The 13,312-nt window shown below is 44.7% G+C and overlaps 1 protein-coding gene across 7 annotated transcripts in view; it reads left to right on the plus strand.

The window, feature by feature from the left end:
- GRAMD1B (GRAM domain containing 1B) overlaps positions 1 to 13,312 on the plus strand; it is a 260,555-nt gene that overhangs the window by 110,039 nt on the left and 137,204 nt on the right. The gene's annotated exons all lie outside the window — the stretch shown is intronic.

Genomic DNA, 13,312 nt, shown 5'->3' on the forward strand with positions numbered 1-13,312 from the left:
AGGACCCACAGAGGCCACAGGGGTCAGGACCCACAGAGGCCACAGGTGCCAGGAGCCCACAGGGGGCCAGGAGCCGACAGGGCCCACGAGGCCACAGAGCCCACAGGAGCCAGGAGCCTACAGGGGCCACAGGGGCCAGGAGTCCACAGAGGCCCCCGGGGGCCAGGAGTCCACAGAGGCCCCCGGGGGCCAGGAGTCCACAGAGGCCACAGGAGCCAGGAGTCCACAGAGGCCACAGGAGCCAGGAGTCCACAGAGGCCACAGGGGCCCGGAGTCCACAGAGGCCACAGGGGCCCGGAGTCCACAGAGGCCACAGGGGCCAGGAGTCCACAGAGGCCACAGGGGCCTGGAGTCCACAGAGGCCACAGGGGCCTGGAGTCCACAGAGGCCACAGGGGCCTGGAGTCCACGGAGGCCATAGGGCCCCGAAGTCCACGGAGGCCACAGGGTCCAGGAGTCCACAGAGGCACAGGGGGCCAGGCAAACACAGAGGCTACAGGGGCCCCAGGCCATGCGGCAGAATCCAGCTCCAAAGCCCGATCAGGAAGCCACACAGCCCGGCCCGAAGCCACGCACCGACCCCGGACTAGCGCAGGCAGGGACTCCGGGATGATCCCCCGTGCACTGCCGGGACACCGCCGAGGAGACAGCGCGTGGACGCGGCCCCGGACACAACGCACCCACCGTGCAGCCGGAAGGCGCAGCCCGCGCCACAGGGAGAGGCGCCGGCCTCCGAGCACAGATTTTTCGCCGTGTGGCGGTGAAGACGCAGGCACGCGTCAGGGACAGGCTCTGGCCCGACCGCAATAGACTCACCAGCATCGCAGCGTCCGGCCAGGATGGAGGGGACCACGGGCTTCACTAGGAACCTTCCCGGCCGCTCCCCCGGAAGTGCTCCTGTATACTTCCGGGTCACTGCAGCAGGGAAGCGTGTACCTTCGACGCGGCAGGGCCCCCCCCCGCCGCGCACACGTCTGGTAGAAGCACACCCTGCTGCAGGCGTCATATCTCCCGGAGGCAAAGCCGGACCAGGAGAAAGAGGACGAGATGCACCGGAGGACGGAGTCCACGAGGGGAGCTCCACCTCTCTCGTGGGTGCTGTCGTGACGAAAGGAAAAAAAATCATACCAAGAAGAATAATTTCAGAACTTTTCCCACCTTAAATATCTCCCATTATCTGTACAAATCCATTGAGAAACAAAGTGAAATTATTTTAACTCCTTCACCCCTGGGCGATTTTCCCGTTTTTTTTCTCCCTTTCTTCTAAAAGTCATAACTTTTATTTTTCTGGCAATATAGCGATATGAGGGCTTGTTTATTGCCGGGCGAGTTGTACTTTTGAATGACACCATTCATTCTGCCCCATTCTGCCCTTTATTGTACTGGAAAATGGAAAAAGCTTTCCAAGTGCGGTGAAATTGCAAAAAAAGCGCAATTCCACAATTGTTTTTTTTTATTCACCATGTTCACTATATGGTAGAACTGACCTGGTAATATTATTCCCCAGTTCAGAACAATTATTGTAGATACCAAACATGTATAGTTTTACTTTTTTCTAAGGCCCCTTTCACATTGCGTTCTGACCTCCGTTCAGTGGTCCCATCGGGGGCGTCCATCCGAGCCCATTTTCGGGCGTATATGCTTTCTGCAGTCTACTGGGTGTCCGCCTCCCGAAAGCATATACGCCCGAAAATGATTCATGACAGAGCACATGGTGACTCCTTCTGCACCATTATAGTCAATGGCCCTGTCGGCGCATGCATTCGAAACACGTTGTGCGGGAGGGGGGGGAGAGTTCGGGTGGAAGCTCCCATGGGACCAGTGAGCAGAGGTCACGACGCAGTGTGAAAGCGGCCTTAGTGGTAAAAACATTTCAGAAATTTGGAAAATAAATAAATAACGTAAATGCGCTTTTGTTGCCATTTTCTGAGACCTGTAGTGTTGACATTTTTCGGGATCTGGGGCTCAGTGACAGCTTATTTTTTGCTTCTTGTGTTGACTTTTTTAATTATACTATTTTTTTGTACATGCGCTATTTTGATGTCTGTTTTAATGCAGTGTTGCAGCGACCCAAAAAATTAATTCTGGCGGTTTTAATTTTTTTCTCACTATGTCCTTTACCAATCAGATTAATTAATCTTATATTTTGAAAGATCAGACATTTCGGAACCCATCAATACCAAATGTGTGTCTTTAAAAAAAAAAGTTTTTTTCTTTTTAGTGGGGGCAAAAGGGGGTGATTTAAACTTTTAAGTTTTGGACTTTTTTTTTTTTTTTAATATTCTTAAATCCTTTTTTTTTTTTTTACTTTTTCTAATTGATTTTATTAGTCCTGTTAGGGGACTTGAAGCCTGCGCTATCCGATCGCTCCTGCTGTTCAGATCAATGCTTCAGGATCCCTCTGAACAGCAGATATGCTGCTCTGCTGCGAATGCCGGCATTTATGGGAACTTTGTCATGACAGTAGCAGGGGTCTTCAGCTGACTCCGCGCTGTCATGTCAACCCATGACGTTGGTGGCGAGGAATGGCTCAATTCCTGCCGGTGCCTGCTAGATTGCGCTGTCCGAGTTTGACAATGTAATCTAGTTAAGAGGCGCGGGTGGAAAAGGGGAAATAAAAAATATCAAAACTAAAATAACGTTGTTGCATAAGTGTGAACACCCTCTTATAATTGGAGATGTTGTTGTGTTCAGAATTATACAACCACATTTACCCTCAATTTACATAAGTCAGGGCACGGCTGCCAAAATTTATAGGGTTTCTGATTAACCCCATAGAAAGTTTTGCTGTTCTAGGAGGATTTTTTAGTTGCATTTTATAGTAAAAGCCAAGGTGCATAAACAGCTTACAACACAGCAAAGAATTTCCTTGTAAAAGTTATAAACCTGGAGTAAATTACAAAAAAAAATCTAGGGCATTAGATCTCCCATAGAACATTGTGAAGTCATCATCAAGAAGTGACTTAAATTTGTGACAAACGTGACATTTCCTAGCACTGGACCCCACTGAAAAATTTATAAAAAGAAAAGATGACAATTGGTAAGGAGGCTGTAAGAAGCAACATTAAAGGAGCTGCAGGAATTTCTGGCAAGTTGTGGTAGTGTATGTCCGGGTTGTGGGGTAGGGTGGCAAGATGGAAGCCTTTTCTTGCAAAGAAAAACCTCTAAGCCCAATAATGTTTTTATAAAAGGATGTTGGAAATGTGTTCTACTTTGGCCAAAGTTAAACTTTTTGGCCTTAATTCCAGATGTTATGTTTGTTGCAAAGCCAACACGGTGTATCACCAAAAGAACCTTATACCCACAGTAAAGCATGGCGGAGGCAGCACAGTGCTTTCCGGCTGTTTTTTGGGCATCTGGAACTGGGTCTTTAGTCAAAGAGTAGGGAATTATGAAGAGTTTCAAGTATCTCAATTTTGCCTCAAAACCTTCAGACCTCTGCTAAAAAGCTGAAGATGTAGAAGAATGTCACCTTTCGGCACAACAACGACCCGTAGTGAAATCCAAATGAACCAGAGAATGGCTTATCCAGAAGAAGATGAAAGTTCTGGAATGGCCCAGCCCGAGCCCAGCCCTGAATCTAAGGCTATGACCTGAAGAGGGCGCTGTACACAGGAGATGACCCCACAGTCTGACAGATTTGGAGCTACGGCAAGAAAGTTAGGGCAAAACTCCTCAATTCTAGATGTGCCATGTGACAGACTCCGACCCAAAAATACCAAATGCTGTCATTCAAAGAGGAATTTAACAAAGTATTAATTTAAGGGCGTGCATTTTTATGCAACCACATTATTTTAGTTCTTTAAACTAATTTTCTTTTTCCATCTGGAAAAAATTCTATTTTACAATTGTACAGATTATGGGGGACAATAAAGGTGGAAAAAGTTCTGAGATGATTCTTCTGGATGTGTTTTTTTTTTTTACATAACAAATAACTGGTATTTTAACAGGGGTGTGAAGACTTTTTATATCTAAGTGTCCTGTATCCATAGTTACAGAACATCTAGATAAGGAAGTGAAGAGCAACATATTCTAATATGCGGATTCATGGAAGACCCCGGGCACTTAAATAAAGATGTACAAGGCATCACAAGCATTTATCTGAGCATATTATGGTAAAAATTAAAATACAACACGTCGTTCACTGACTAAATAACGTATATGCATTATTTCCAACCCACAAAGTACCGTATATATCCATTTAGATTGGATGAATACATAGGTTAGGAAAATGTCCTGTTCACCACATCATCATCACAGAAGCACCAGGGTGAGGGAACTCATACCACCGGAAACAATGTGATGGAGTGAATGTAGGGTCCTCACCCCTAGCACACACAGAATCATAGTCATGCCATGAGGGATGGAGCATGTCATCAATAAATAGCAAATAAATTCCAATATCTGCCCATAATCAATGAGATTATATTCATAACCTTTATTACGCGCCATAGTTTCCAGGCAAATCCAAATGGCTTCAAAATAAGCAAAAAATAAATAAATAAAACTTGCACGGATGTATCACTAAAAGATGTACAGAAAACTGGAAGATCTGTATCATGCTGAAAGAAGATTCTTCGTAACCGGTTCATCCGTCCACAATATATATAATATATACAGTACAGACGAAAAGTTTGGACACACCTCATTCAAAGAGTTTTCTTTATTTTCAGGACTCTGAAAATGTAGATTCACATTGAAGGCATTAAAACATATGGAATGAAATACTTAAGTGTGAAACAACTGAAAATATGTCTTATATTCTAGGTTCTTCAAAGTAGCCACCTTTTGCTTTGATGACTGCTTTGCACACTCTTGGTATTCTCTTGATGAGCTTCAAGAGGCAGTCACCGGAAATGATCTTCCAACAGTCTTGAAGGAGTTCCCAGAGATGCTTAGCACTTGTTGGCCCTTTTGCCTTCACCAGCGGTCCAGCTCAACCCAAACCATCTCAATTGGGTTCAGGTCTGGTGACTGTGGAGACCAGGTCATCTGGCGTAGCACCCCATCACTCTCCTTCTTAGTCAGATACCCCTTACACAGCCTGGAGGTGAGTTTGGGGTCATTGTCCTGTTGAAAAATAAATTGTGGTCCAACTAAACACAAACCGGATGGAATAGCACGCCGCTGCAAGATGCTGTGGTAGCCATGCTGGTTTTGTATGCCTTCAATTTTGAATAAATCCCCAACAGCATCACCAGCAAAGCACCCCCACACCATCACACCTCCTCCATGCTTCACGGTGGGAACCAGCCATGTAGAGTCCATCCGTTCACCTTTTCTACAAAGACACGGTGGTTTGATCCAAAGATCTCAAATTTGGACTCATCAGACCAAAGCACAGATTTCCACTGGTCTAATGTCCATTCCTTGGGTTCTTTAGCCCAAACAAGTCTCTTCTACTTGTTGCCTGTCCTTAGCAGGGGTTTCCTAGCAGCTATTTTACCATGAAGGCTGCTGCACAAAGTCTCCTCTTAACAGTTGTTCTAGAGGTGAGAAGGTGTGTCCAAACTTTTGGTCAAGTGAAAAGGTGAAATGGCAAATGCAAGCTAGCATAACCTCCTACAACCTAACTGCTAACAGGAATAAGCTGTAGGTTAGATACACAAGAAAGTACAGCACAAATACCGCACTGGTCTCTGTCTAACAGGCAATAAATCCCTAGCAGTGGGACTGGAACTCTTTAGTGGATTTAACATAGTAGCCATCTCCGTGCTATATTTCTATCAGGGCAGTATAAATAGCCCCACCAGGGATGTGATAGGACAGAGAAAATGAGCAAGTGAGAACACTGGATAACCGCAAACCAAAAAGATAGAAGCAAAGGTAAAAGACCATAAGCACTTGCACATGGACTGACCAGGCTGTGGCTCCACAGGAAAGGAAAGTGACCACGCAGAACAAGATCACTGGATCGAACCCCGAACCTGACTGAATGACACCTCCCTTTAAAGAAAATATGACACCAGGTTTTTACTATGCTATCTTACAGCAGCATGATGTAGGGACAGAGACTCTGATTCTAGCTATGTGTTACTTTCTTGCCTGCTTGTTGCAGTTTTTATAAAATGACCGTTTTCTCTGCTGCAGATCCACCGGTTCTCTACATGCTGAGCTCTGTACAGCTCCATCCACACAGCTGATTGGCAGCTTTCTGTGTACAGTGTACATTGGTATAAAGTTACTAATCATTGGTATGTTTGAGGTTATGCAGAGCAGAAGGACCTCTGTACATTGCACAGTACAGCTACGGTAGTCCTCTAATCATAATCTTCTGCTTATAAAACACTTATTTCATTGAAACTAAAACAAACAGCCCAGTAGGAGGCACGTCTCTGTCCCCATATTATGCTGCATTCAGAGTAATAGGAAAAGCCTGCAATGCTGACGGATTCCCTTTTTGTTGCACCTTTCTATCACCTCTGCTTTAAAAGGGGCACGCCATCAATAATTCTAAACCCCACTTGTGATACTTTGTGGTCTATCATCTTCTTACGAATTGTATATTTCTGTTGACCGAGTCTCTGTCCACATTCTTGGATTGCTTTGACTACAACTCAAAGAATGATTGTGTGGGGAAGAAAAGGTGAGCGCTCCCATGAGTCGTGGGTCAGTAAAGCATCCAGAGACCGCTCATTTGTGAGGGCGTCTCATCCAGAGAGGGGGCTCACTCACGATGTTGCTTAAGATCATGTCCATGAATTCGGATCTGTATGTAAATGAGCAACGTCCCCCAACCTTCCATGAGCAATGTTGCAATGAACAGTTTTTTGTTTTTTTTCCCCTGCACAATTGAAAAGTGAGAACTTCATTGCTCAGTGAACAAAACATTGACATTTTGTCTCTATGACCGGGAATCTCCCAGATCTCAATCCCATGGGGGACCTGTGGTCAATTCTTAAAAAGTGCATGTACCAAAAAGAACACAGAAATTGTGATAAACTCCAAGCCCTGATTAGGCGAGAGCTGGTCATCAGTCGGGATTTGACCCAGGAGCTGATATCCAGCTGCCGAGGAGAAGGGCAGACGTCGTAATCAACAAGGGTCAACGCTGAAAATGTTGAGTCTTTACATAAACTTTATCTATTTATCAATAAAAGAAAAAAAAAAAAATTATGCGGATAATTCTATGGAAACATCTGATAAAATTGAAAAGTGAAGCAGCAAAATGTGAAAACCAAAATTCATGTCAGCTCAAAACTTTTGGCCACGACTTTATTTCAAATCCGTTTTACTGACGAAACTGTTGTGAACATACAAACATACCATTTGTGCAATTACGATACATAAACATCATTTTCTCAATGACGGGATAACTTTTAGAAATTGTTACATTACTACATTTCTTGGAATTCTTCAAATTATCTTTGTGCTATTACTTTATAACCATTGATAAGTTATAGGTCAGAATTCCACTTCTTTTGACTTCCCGTATCCTCATATAGTCATTCTCATTGTATGTCTGTTGTCTTATGAATTATTGAAAAATCTTTTCATATAAAAAAATGAAACTAGAAAAATGCAGATTAATGTTTGGCCACGACTTTACACTTATGTTAGTAAAGACTGTGATATCTCCATGTCCTCTTTTTTGGAGACTAGTGATGATCAAACAAAAAAACCTCCAAACTGGTATTACTTTACTGTGCAACAAATTCTAGCACACAAAAAAAAAAATGCACGTTTTTACCAAAATTGTTCTTATTTCACTGCAGGCAGTGTGGGGTTATTATTGATAAAGCACTTGTGGTTCACTCCTATATCTATATGGCATAGCTTCTATGTGTGAATACACCCTTTAACTATCGCATGTCACTACATCCATCACCGATCAGCCCCTGGGGGAGGAGAAACCATTCTGTAATGAAGCCATCAATATATCAGAGCCCTGGATAAGCCCGTAAAGGGTTTTCTGATGGGTCAGTTGGTAAACTTGTTTGTACAAGCAGTTTGCCACTTTAGTAAAAATCCTCTCTTTTCTCAAGAACAGAGGGATATTTCATTTTATTGTTTACGGCTTGTTGCTTTGGTTACCCACCACCTCTGCAGTCATCGGAGGCTGGTTTCCTAGGCAGGAAGTGCAGGGCTTGCAACCGGTTTGCTATATAGCTTGCAATCAGAGAGTGCACACTTCAGGCCATAACTGTGCCACGTGCAGGACCCGTCAGTCATCAGGAGCGCAGTGCCCCCCCAAGTAGGAAGCCGGGATGCAGGGGAGCGATGTTCTCCTCCTAAGACAACTCCTTTTATGCTTTATAACTGAGATCCCCATTGCTTGGGGAATGAATACGTCCACTGTCCTATCCAGTCTATTTCCACCCTGACCTGTATACACTATATTTACTGGTGCCGCAGTGTCTGTGGAGCCTTCTACCCCAGAAGCTGACATTTATGTGTGACCACAAACTAAGGTGCAGTTTCCACAAATCTGATTCCTACAGAAAGAGCGTTTCTAATGAAGATGCATAGAAAAGCACCATCTCCCTGGCACCTGCTCTGCCCTAATTATCTGCACTTCCCTGGTGCTTGAAATGAGTCAGCTTTGCCCGAGGCGCAGCGCTGTACACCCGGGTGCTGAGTCTGTGAATAGCTGTGGTGACACGCTTTCTTCTGCTTTAACCTAGTGTCACCTGGATAGATGCTGGCACAAAATGCACTGCCTACAATGCAGATTAGATTTTTACTCCTGTGCCACCCTGACCCGGGCACTAAACTACATGACCACACGGCCCATGGTTTTGCTATGCCAGGATACTTCAGAGAGGCAGAGAATGTGATGCTTACTAGGAGTGACAGCAGAGCCGTGTCATCTGACAGCGATTGGACAGACTTGATTGGCTGTGATCAGTCATCTGACACAGGGAACAGATGGTCAGATGCCCCACGTTCACAGCTCTCGTGTCCTAAATTTATCTTCTTTTCTTTGCACATATGACAGGCCAGGTAGCCATGCAGGCAGATTCAGTCATTAGTGGATTTGGACACTGCATTGGGGTGTTTATACTGATGTAGCAGGGATGAGGTTATCATCTTAAGATCGCCAAGAAAGTCAGTCTCTGATGGGGCTATAGAGGGTCTCGATACTTTAGAAAAGAGCTTGTTTTGGAAGTAATTTATATACTACATCTAGGGTCGGGGTCACATGAGCATACAGCATCCGATGGCAGAGTATCAGACACGATCTGCTAATGACACTCGGCTCCAACTCTGCTGCGTGTGTAATTCACTGTGACCCCAATCTCTCGCATTCTATATATCCTACCTATGTGATGTATACAGCAGAGACTCAGTATATCCTATGTAATGTATACTGCAGTCTGTGTATCTAATCTATACTGCAGTTTGTGTATCCTATGTAACGTATACAGCATAGTCTCAGGGTATCCTATGTAGTGTATGCAGGAAAGTTATATATGGCCATTAGATGGCTATGGCTGGGGACACACGGGCATTAATGTGAGTCAGTCGCATAACACTCGGCTCCTGCTCTGCTGGAGTATAAGCCGAGTGTTATGCGAGTGTCATGCCACTGTGATGCGATCCTGCGATCACAGCACAGCCGAGGAGGACAGGGCAGGCGCTGCGGAGGAGAGGGAGGGAATAATCTCCCCATCTCCTTCATTGTCAGGTGATGCGATTCTCGCTCTGCACTCGCGTTACACCGGTGTAATGCGAGTGCAATGCGATGTTTCTCTTGCACCCATAGACTTATATAGGTGCGAGTGAATACAAATCAGATTCCACCCGCAGCATGCTGTGACTGTTCTTGGTCCGATTACGGCTGAGAAAAAAATTGCTCATAGAGTAACATGGATCCGGGTGGAATGTGATTTTTTTTTTTTTTTTTTTTTTTATCGCATTCCACTCCCTCCGTTTTTCTCGCCAGGTGTGCTCAGCCTATAGCAGAGTGTCATAGTATCCTCTGTGGTGCAGCTGTCTCCGGTCTCCCTGCTCCCTGCTTGTGAAAGGTTTCTCCCTGTTAACTAAACAATAGACCGGACCAGTAGTGTGTATTGGCATCTACTATAAATACACTGGAGACTGTACACATCACTACAGACAGGGGTGTCTACCTGCTACAGCTAATCATTGTATGGACTTGTCTACTATACTGCTGTGCTTTTATATGGAGCACAAATAATCCGCTTTTAGGCCATGTGGGCGATACAAAGTGACTTTTTCTTAAGGAAAAACCGGACCCTCTGAAAGAATCCTGCACCCGCGGTAAAAAAAAGCAACGAAATCCTCATGTAGTTTTGTCGCGGTTTGCCGCGGATTTGCCATAGGTTGTCCCTTTGGATTTTTTTTTTAAATCCGATCGTTTTTATTAAACATTGGTACAAAACAGAGAAATAATCATTGCATAACAAATACACATTTTCATAGTAAGTTAAACATCATCATATTATGCAGAGCTATATAATTACTCCTCATACACATTTATGATAGTATTTTGATTTTCTATAAACTAACCAGTTAAACTACTTAACTTCTTTAAATAAACAAAGAGTTATTAAGGATAAAAGTTATTTTTCCTACCATGTTTGTCCCGTTCAACACTCCTTCTCCGACCATGTCACTCCATAACATTTTCCATTCAGTCACATCTAACCCTCCCTCCCTTCCCGGTATATCAAATTATTTCTGCCGTTTCTCTCAGTACCCCCCAGAGGTTCTGATACCATATGGAATTTCCAAGCCCCCAGTACCTTAGTGGTGCCCCCCTACTGCAAACATAACAACAAATTATCCAGTATGCCATCTTGTATTAACACATTGGAGGGAAGACAAGGAACATCCATCCAGGGCCGCCAGATCTTATAGAATTTGCCCAGTGCACTCCTCTTCAGATATACTCCCCTCTCCAGTCGAAGTAAATTATTCAATTTATTTTTTAGCTCTACTATGGTTGGAGGCGAGGGATCAAGCCAGTGATACGCTAGTAACTTCCTCGCTTGGTATAGGATGCGAGATATACCCAGGGCCACTGGGGAATCCGGATCCACTCCATCCTCCCACAGGTTCACCAAACAAGTACGGGGTGAGGGATGAATCTTGATATTATACACCTGTTCTATGAGTCCCAAGGTTTCATTCCAGAATTCGCCTATGTGTCCACATTCCCACATTACATGCAACAAGTGAGCCCCCTCTTGTCCACATCTAACACACTGCGCATTTGGTCTAAGTCCAATCTTGAACAGGAACCTAGGTGTTCTGTATACCCTATGAATAAGAAACAGCTGAGAAAGCCTCTGACTCTCTGAGACTGCCATTTTGGGAATTTGTTCCAATATATCTGACCACTGGTCATCTGTTATGGGACCTAGGTCTTTTTCCCACTTAGCCTTGACCGCCAACGGAAATCCATTCAAATGGGAGGACAACAGTCTTTTATATAGTTCGGATATGAGGCCTCTAGAGGATTCAGATATAGCTAAGGTATCTAGCGTGGAGTTGTGTGTCACCTTCACGGGGCCCAACCTCCCCTGCTTCTCCAGTGCGTGTCGCAACTTCAGATATTGATAGAAAAAGGAATGTGGAAGACAAAACTCCGTCCGCAATTGTTCAAAACTTTTAAGAACATTGTACTGCATAACATGGGACACCAAGCAGACCCCTTTGTCTTCCCATCCCTTAAAGCCAACCAACCTCTGTACTTCTTGCAATTCCGGATTCCGCCATAGCGGCCAATACCCCGTGGGCCCTTCAACCTTCAAGAGAGATTGTCCCTTTGGATTTTTACTATCATCTATGGCAAAAACCGCAGGTACCTGTGGAAAAGAAGAAGTGACATGCTCATTCATTCCGCATCGGAAAATCCGCAGGTACCAAAAGCGCAGTGTGTGCACAGCATTTTTTAAAACACAGGATTTGCTGGGGAATGACTGTAGCAATGTTAGACACATTTTCTGCAGCAAATCCGCAGCGTGCGCACATAGCCTTAAGGGTGCTTTACACGCTGCGACATCGCTAACGATGTATCGTTGGGGTCACGTCGTTAGTGACGCACATCCGGCGCCGTTAGCGACATCGCAGCGTGTGACACCAAGGAGCGACGATCAACGATCGCAAAAAGTTCAAAAATCGTTTATCGTTGACACGTTGCTCCTTATCATAATATCGTTGGTGGTGCATGCCGCTGGTTGTTCGTCGTTCCTGCGGCACCACACATCGCTATGTGTGACACCGCAGGAACGTGGAACATCTCCTTACCTGCGTCCACCGCCAATGAGGAAGGAAGGAGGTGGGCGGGATGTTCCACGCGCTCATCTCTGCCCCTCCTCTGCTATTGGGTGGCCGCTTAGTGACGCAGCTGTGACGCCGAACGCACCTCCCCCTTAAAGGAGAGATTGTGCGTGTGTCGCTGCCGTAGCGATAATGTTCGCTACGGCAGTGATCACCAAATGTCGCACGAACGACAGGGGCGGGTGCTATCGCTAGTGATGTTGCAGCGTGTAAAGCCCCCTTTAGGGAGGGCACACAGAGCCACAAGTAGGGTGCATTTACAGTAAGTAGGCTGGGGTTTGGGATGTACCAGTAGGGATTTGATAGATGATGATGATGATGGCAGAGGAAGGTTGTCAATGTACACAGCAAAAATACCACCACTGAGTTACCATATGTGCAAAAATGGCTGAATTGCTGCTTTACTTTTCATAATGCTGTAGCCAGTTTGGATTTGTGCCATTCTCTATTTTGGAGGGGAAACGCCGTCCTGTGTCCCTCTTCCATGATATAAACAACAGGAGGTCCATCTGTGGATTTAAAGAGGAATTCTCTATTTACGGGTTTTATTTTTTTTTTTTTAACAAAGTAAGGAAAGCTTGATGTATGTGGCACCAACATATTCTGTAGCGCTTCTTTCTCCGAATCTACTCTCCTTATATATGTATTATAATATTATAATAAACCAATCAGAGCCTGTACAAAACAGAAAGCTGCTTGTATGTTGTCACAGGTGTCTGTTCACACTGGTCACTGTGACATCATGCCGTACAATGACACGACTGCTTCATCACTGCACAGACAGCACCAAATAATTACCCCTTTACATTGGGGACAGGTTACGGGGATGGATCCAGCTATTTGTCACATTCCTGTCATTAAATATATATAAAAACAAAATCTCCTTTCTACTTTTATATTAGCCGTTCTAAAAAAAGCCCCTGCAGAACAGGAAAGCCAAAAAAAGCAGCCGCTGGTTTAGTCTGTGGCTGAATAATCAAACGTTCTGGGAGAGAAGTGCGTTAACTATAGGGCGCAGGATGTTATTTTCGAGATCACTCGCTGAACATGTGTCCCGGTCCTAG

The sequence above is a fragment of the Anomaloglossus baeobatrachus genome, chromosome 11 (genome assembly GCF_048569485.1).
Source record: "Anomaloglossus baeobatrachus isolate aAnoBae1 chromosome 11, aAnoBae1.hap1, whole genome shotgun sequence".
NCBI lineage: Eukaryota > Metazoa > Chordata > Amphibia > Anura > Aromobatidae > Anomaloglossus > Anomaloglossus baeobatrachus.